This window comes from Mustela nivalis, assembly GCF_964662115.1.
Source record: "Mustela nivalis genome assembly, chromosome: 14".
Taxonomy (NCBI): domain Eukaryota; kingdom Metazoa; phylum Chordata; class Mammalia; order Carnivora; family Mustelidae; genus Mustela; species Mustela nivalis.
This window is the reverse complement of record NC_139033.1, coordinates 9,474,866-9,482,098: the sequence shown is the minus strand read 5'-3', so window position 1 is coordinate 9,482,098 and position 7,233 is coordinate 9,474,866. Positions and strand designations below refer to the sequence as shown.

At 47.4% G+C, this 7,233-nt stretch overlaps 1 long non-coding RNA gene across 1 annotated transcript; it reads right to left on the bottom strand.

Annotated features, from left to right (window-relative positions):
• Positions 1-354: 354 nt before the first annotated feature.
• On the bottom strand, positions 355-6,090 carry LOC309847676. Its single transcript, XR_014302556.1, has 2 exons — positions 5,923-6,090; positions 355-2,846 (listed from the first exon to the last, which is right to left on the bottom strand). It is a non-coding gene; the product is annotated as an uncharacterized lncRNA (long non-coding RNA).
• Between the last annotated feature and the right edge of the window lie 1,143 nt (positions 6,091-7,233).

Here is a 7,233-nt window from a genome sequence, read left to right as displayed (position 1 = left end):
TTCACACTGGGGCACACGCAGACCTGGGGAGGAGAAGGTGTGAACTCACAGCTGCCCCCTCTGCCCCGCCTGCTGACGAAGCAAAGCATCTTGGGAAGAAGGAACAGGAAGGGGGTGCTGGACCAGGAGTGATGTGCCCCTGATTTTTTAGGCTAGAACAGTGTTTCTCAACTGGGGACGCATTTGACCCTTTGAGAACGTTTGACAATGTCTGGAGACCTTTTTGGTGCCAGAGTGGACATGCTCCTGGGATGTCGGGAGTAGAGACCGGGGACACGGCTGGGCACCTGCCGTACACAGGCCAGCCCCCCGCCACCAAGAATTCTCCAGCCCACTCGTGCTGAGGCTGAGAAATCCTGGAACTGAGTCATTTTTAATTTTATTTTTTAAAGCGTTTCTCTGTAAATATGTGTCTCTAATTTCTAGCAGTGACGGCGAGGAAATATGTATGGGCTTGTACATAAATTTTTTAAAGACAGGATTAAGAAACAAAAAGATTAGATGCTCAACACAAGCATAAAAATACATATATACTTCGGTAATTGCACTTCTTGGTGATTCCCTATGAAATTTTAAAGAATACAGTAAATAAAGACAAGTCTGTTTTAAAAATATTAGCCTGATAGAAATTCTCACAGTGGGAGGGGTGCCGGGATGCCCCCAGACAAGCGATTGTCACCAGAACAGAAATGCCCGATTTGCCAGGGTCCAACTCTGGAAGTTCTGAGGGTCCCCCACCGAGTGTGTGTGAGGACGGTGACCTGCACCTGGGTGCCCCTGTCATTTGAGCATGTCCTGCGTGACTCTTGCTTGTCTGCCATTGTGAGCCGGCCCCCCTTAAAGACCCGGGATGCTCTCTCCCTTCCACTTAGAAGCAGCAAACCCCGACCACCTCCTCAGCTGCAGCCTGGCTCAGCCTGGCTCGGGGAGGCCCGAGACTGTGCATTTCTACCCAGCTCCCAGGCCAGCCAGGCTTCTGGAGGATGGCGTCCGTCACGGTGAGGGCAGCACCACTGTTGTCAACGTGCGTTAGCATCTCGAGTCACCTTTTGGTCTATCTCAGGGCATAGTAAACATACGTGGGGGTAAGTATTTCTCCATCCTGCATGTCCAGGAGGTCTCGATGGCTAGCAGACCCCTATGTCCTGAGTCAGGTTTCGTGGGCTCCAAGTATTGCATTCTTGACTTGGGCATTGCTGATTTTTTCTGTTTCTTTCTTTCTTTTTTTCTTTTTAAAAAGAATTTATTTATTTATTTGACAGACGGAGATCACAACTAGGCAGAGAGGGAGGCAGAGACAGAGGGGGAAGCAGGCTCCCCGCTGAGCAGAGAGCCCAACGTGGGGCTCGATCCCAAGACCCTGAGATCATGACCTGAGCCGAAGGCAGAGGCTTTAACCACTGAGCCACATAGGCGCCCCTTTCTGTTTCTTTTTTATGCTTTGCTTCTCCCTGTAAGAATGGAATTCCCGCAGTGATAAGGCTCTTCATCTACTTCATCCAATTGGCAGCCCCCAAGCTAGTGTCTGCTGGGTGTAGGTTCTTAGTCCCTGTTTGTTGACCGAATCCATGTGCCTTAGTTTTCTTAGCTGTCAAACACAAATGATAACAATCCCATTCATATCCTAGGGTAGTAGAAGCCCTCCCTAAATGTGGACATTATTATTATCATTGTCACTATTACTATCTGCCTGTCTACGTGGCCCTCAGGCATACTGTCCTAGCTTCTCTTGTTGCCTGAGTGACTTCCCAATGTAATGATGTAACACAACCCAGAATCTGCGAGCTGGCACTTCCGATAGGGCCCGGTGAGGATGGCTCGTGCCCGCTCCCTGCCGTCTGGGACCTTGGCTGTCTGGGGTCACGGGAAGGCTGGCGATAACACAGCAGCTGGGGGCCTGGAATCATCTGGAAGCATCTTCACTTATGTGTCTGGAACCTGGAGCTGGAGTGCCTCGAAGGAGAGGCTTGTCAGCTGGAGTCCTACACATGGTCTCCCCATGTGACTCGGGCTTCCTCCCAGCTTGATGGCTTCAGACTTCTCATGGTGGCCCAGCATCACCTCCTCGTGATTCGATGGGTCTCCTCGGTTACAGACCCACATCGAAGAGGAAGGACACCGACACTCCCCACTCAGTGGAGAGACATCCAAGAATTTGGGGACCATGTGTTCAAACACGCATACAAGGTAACTTCTAGGTACCCGCTGCTTAACCAGCTTTATTGTCACGGGAGCTCACGAAGGTGTTTGCCATCTGTCTAGCCTCAACTCCGTGTCGTGGATGAGGAGCTAGAGGCGATGTAGTGTGACGGTCCTTCCAGCTCCTTTCAAGCCCGCCTCCAGGACCAGTGACATACTCCCCACGGTCTAAGAAAAGTCAGCGGTACCTATTTTTTTTTTTTAAACAAATATATCCGGGGACGCACCTTCTAGGAGGAAATGCTGAGTGTTGATCACATAATATATGCTGTTGTGAGCAGATGTCATGATATTATATGATAAAATATTATGAGCAGATGATACGCTATTTATTATGAGCAGGTGATGTATGACGCCGTATTATGATTATGGATGATGATGTATTGTGTTTCCTGGCAAACGCGTGAGATTATGTATTCGCACTCTGGCATGAAGAGTCTGATTTAAGAACTCCTTTCGACTCTGGCTCTGCCAATCAAAGTCTCTTTTGCTGAGCGGGATGAAGGATCAAAACTCTTTAATCCTTGGGATGAAGCCATATATGGATTTGGGGTTTCTGGAGTCATCAGGCCCTTGGGCCATGAATTCTGCACATCTTGTGATGTGCCCAGGACTTTGGGTCTGGACGAGTGGGCTCTTGTTTCTGTCTGGAGGAACAATAATATGGAGAATGAAATTGCCGTGGGCTGACGGCCTGGTCCTAGGTGTATAAAGAGAAAGCTGGCTATGTACATGATCTTGAAACTAAATTATCAGGAACAGAAACAGAATCAGGAGGGAATGTGCATGAGTGAGAACAGGAACCCTTCTGAGTGCATTTTGCCAAAGGGATCATCACGTGAATACCAACTCATACAGTCTACAGGGAAACAATCTCTTGTGGCCAATTTGGAACCAGGAAAGGAGCAAAGAGGCACTTGAATGAATAGCAGACCTGAAAACCAAACATTCCCAGCCAATAAAAATCCATTTCCTCATATAGAATTCTACATTAAGGTCTCAAATTTCTAAATGTGGAGAAAAAAGTTGCTGGTAGATAACAATTGCGGAGGTCATAGGGCGAAGATGCCTTGGGGTGTGGGTCCTGGAGGCAGCTGGCCTAAGTTTGAATCCAGATTCTCACCCGTCTGGCCTGGGGGACCTCAAGCAGCTTCCAGAACCCCTCTATGCCTCAATTTGCATCTGTCAAATGGGCATAATGGCAATTCCCATCTCATAAAGTGGTTACGAGGATTTAAGAGATGCAGAGGGCTTAGGGCAGCATCTGGTGTGTGGGAGGCACTCAACATACGCCTGGTTTCTCTGTGATCACCAACGAACCTGTTTACTCCGCAACTGAAATGCTACCTTCTTTAGAGAATTTCTCTTTAGAAATGGCTGAAACACGCTCCCAGAAATCTTGCCTCAACCAGTGTGCTGTTCTCATTTCTAGAGCAGAGGTAGATCTTCAACCCGTGGAGGTAGCATTATCACAAATGGTATCACAAAAGCAAGTGGGGACCTGGGCAACCTCAGTGTAAATGAAGCACTCACAGCCTGTGGCCATTAATTACACTCTCTGCTTATGAAAACTTCATTTCTTTTTTTTTAATAACCTTAGAGCTAGACTTCCAAACTCAGAAGAAAAGACTCTTAGTGATTCTCACTAGAGTGGACATGACTGCCTTTGGTGAGCCCTAAAAGACTGATTCCTTTTCATTCCCAAGTTCTCTCTCTCTCTCTCGTTCTCTCTCTCTCTCTCTCTCTCTCTCACACACACACACACACACACACCGTCTCCAAGGGGTTTGTCTTTCATCTAAAACAGGACTGTTCAACGTTGGGTCATGTCATTCTTTGTCTTGAGGTGGCCTCATGTGTTATAGGATCCTTAGCAGCATCCCTGGCCTTACCCACTAGATGCCAGTAGCACCATCTCCTTCATCTTTGACAACCAAAAATGTGGCTAGACATTGTCAAATGCCCCCTGGGGAGGTAAAATCGCCCCCAGCTGAGAACTACTGATCTACATACTTCCATGGCCTTCAGTGGCCCCAGCTGTCATGTTTGTGAGAACTGATATGTACTCTGAGGCAGCCTTCCTGAGTGCTAGTCAACAGAGGGGCAGATCCATAGGCCGCATTATCACCCAAGCCACTGGAGTCCAAGGCTCCTAACACAGTGCTCCCAGTCTCTTCGATGGGTCCATTAGGTGGCAAAGAAAACAGAGAGGGTCTGAATGAAGCAATTAATAAAGGTAAATGAAGTGAGGCAGAAAGCATGGTGAAGAGAGGGGAGATTCCGGAGGCACAGACTGGACTTGAACCCTGGGTCTGTGAACCTCCCCGGTCTGAGTTTCCCTCACATCAAGTGGGCACACTGATGCTAGTGTCCCTCTGGCAATGAAGTGTGATGCTGCATACAAGCCTTTACTGCTGTGCGTGATCCTCCATAAGTGCTCCGCACGGAGCAATGATTGTTACAGTGTTGTCCATGTATGTGTAAACCTCTGTATCCCACAGACATCTGTAACTGTAGCATCATCTATATCATGTGTATTTCATGTCTAGAAACAGGTTGGACTTCTGCAGTATCTTCACTCCAGGCGCCAGCCTGGCCCATCGTTGCAGTTCTGGATGACTGCTCAACACCGGGTAAACATACCAATGTGTCCTATGCCCCAGGGAGCTCAGATCCTGCAGGCGGGTAGAGTTCCGCTCTGGTGGAGGGCGATGTGGAGGTGTCTACTGTGGTGATATGCTCAGCCATCCTTTGTGAGCATTCATTATGCACCAGGCTTAGAACTTGGTGTCAGTTACTTGTGGCCACGTAACTTCAGTCCACACATGTGTATTCGGTCACAGTTCTGGGGGCCAGGGGTCCGTGAGAGCACGGCTTAGCTGGGCACAGTCTTCTACAGAGCTGTGGTCAAGGTAGGAGCTGATGCTGAGGTCTCATGCGGAGACTTTACTGAGGAAAGATTCACTTCCTAGCTCGTGGACGTGGCTGTTGGCAGGATCCCACTCCTTGTGGGCTGTTGGGCTGTGGGTCTCAGTGTTGCTGCTCCCAGTTCCCTGCCACATGGGCCTCTCCCTGGAGCAGCTCACAACACGGCAGCGGGTTTCACCAAAACTAGCAAGGCAGAGTCTGCTGGCAAGATGAGAGTTACAATCTTACAACGACTACCATCTGTGCCGTATTCCATTGGTTAGAAGCAAGTCACAGGTCCTGCCCCCACTCAAGGAGAAGAGATTATACAGGGTGAATCCCAGAAGGCTACGATTATTATAGGATATCTTATGTGTGTCTGCCACAGACCCTTAGGAGCATTAGCTTCTGAAACCTAATGGGACAGGTCCTCTTACTGTGCCCATTTTACAGATAAGGAAAGGAGGGACGCTGCCGGTGTCACAGTGACCCTCTGGCTCAGTCACCAATGACCCAGGGGCACAGTGTTCCAATTAGGGTTTCTGTGCTCAGCGAACAGCCATAAGTGAATGTTTTACTATTCATTCTAAATGTTAAACAGATCTTTACCAAACTGTTAACAGTGACAAGCACAAGGTAGAGGGACTGACTATGAATGATTTTTTTTTAACCTTGTTATATATTTGTTTTTAAAGTAATGCACACAGAAATGTTATTCGTAAAATAACAGAGATTAGTAAAGTAGAGGTCAAGGCTGGGATGACCAGTAAAGTCGAGACTGCAGCAATGATGCCTAAGGCAGGAGTCAAGGTTTACCTTTCTGGAATCTTCCAAGTACACGGTCAGTCTCACCTGGTGACCAGATTCCCATCCCAAATGTCATCTCTGTTTGGGGGAGCCAGGAGTCAGCGCCCAGTTTTCCTGTAGACCCAAGAGAATCCTTAGAAATCCAAAGACCAGAGCATTTTCTTATTAGTTTTGTTGTTGTTATTGTTGCTCAGTTTTTTTCAAATAAGGGAATGATAAATGTCATGCAAATTACACAATTAGTACAGAATGTAGCTTTAGCCTCCAAGTACTTGAAGCCAATAGGGAAAAAAAAAAAAAAAAGAAAGAAGAAAAGAAAGTAACAGTTTACTGAAGAGCCATTTTGTTTAGCAGATAATTTAGAATTTCATAATTATTTTCTTCGTCTACTCAAAACCGAAAAATGCCAACAGTGTTTCAAAGATCCTACTGCTGTTACTAACTAGGAAGAGTGTTTGCGTAATTAGCAATGTAGCTTTTTGCAAGAGCAATATGTCCCTCTTATTTAGAAAGAGGGGAATGAATTCTCTGTGGTGTTTTGTTTGTTGATGTGGGTTTTTTAAAGCGTCACCTCTAATATGTTGCTGGACTTGTGCCAGATCTCGTCCTATTTGGCAGGCATTTGGTACAGGCAGGGAGGAGGAAGTTTGGGAAAAGGCTGGAATTCTCTTTGGCTCTTGGCATTGGCTGATGAGGTCTGAACCTTAGTTTCCCAAGTGGGTCTGGGTGATGCACTGGATCACAGACTGGGTTTGGGCAGAAATTCTGGGGGCACAGGGGAGCTGATGGCTTTGGTGGGTCTGGAGCTGGTCATTCTTTCATCACTGGTGTGAGGGGCAGTGCCAACATAGCAGAGTACCTGAATGCTGCTTCTGATGTGCAGCCTTTAGCAAAGGACTGGCCGGGGTGTATTAGTCAGCGTAGGCTAGGTCATGGTGTCATAACAAACATCCCAAGGATCTCACAGTTTAAAATAATGGAGGTTCATTTCCTGCCCATCCCATTTCTCCAGTGCATGTCACCTGGTGCACCCCCTCTGCTCACTGAAGTCACTCAGGGACTTGACTGGAGGACCAGCCACCCTGATCTAGAACTGTCACATCAACCTACATTCCCACAATCCACGCAGCAGAGGAAGAGAATTGGAGAGGGCATGTACACGGAGTTAAATGCTTTGGCCGGGAAGCAACACAGTTACTCTTCTCACATTTAATTAGCCCAAACCAGTCATGTGACCACAATTAATTTCAAAGGACAGAGAACTTATCACCCCCTGAGCATCTAGAAGTAGAGACCTAGATATTGATGAATATTCATGAT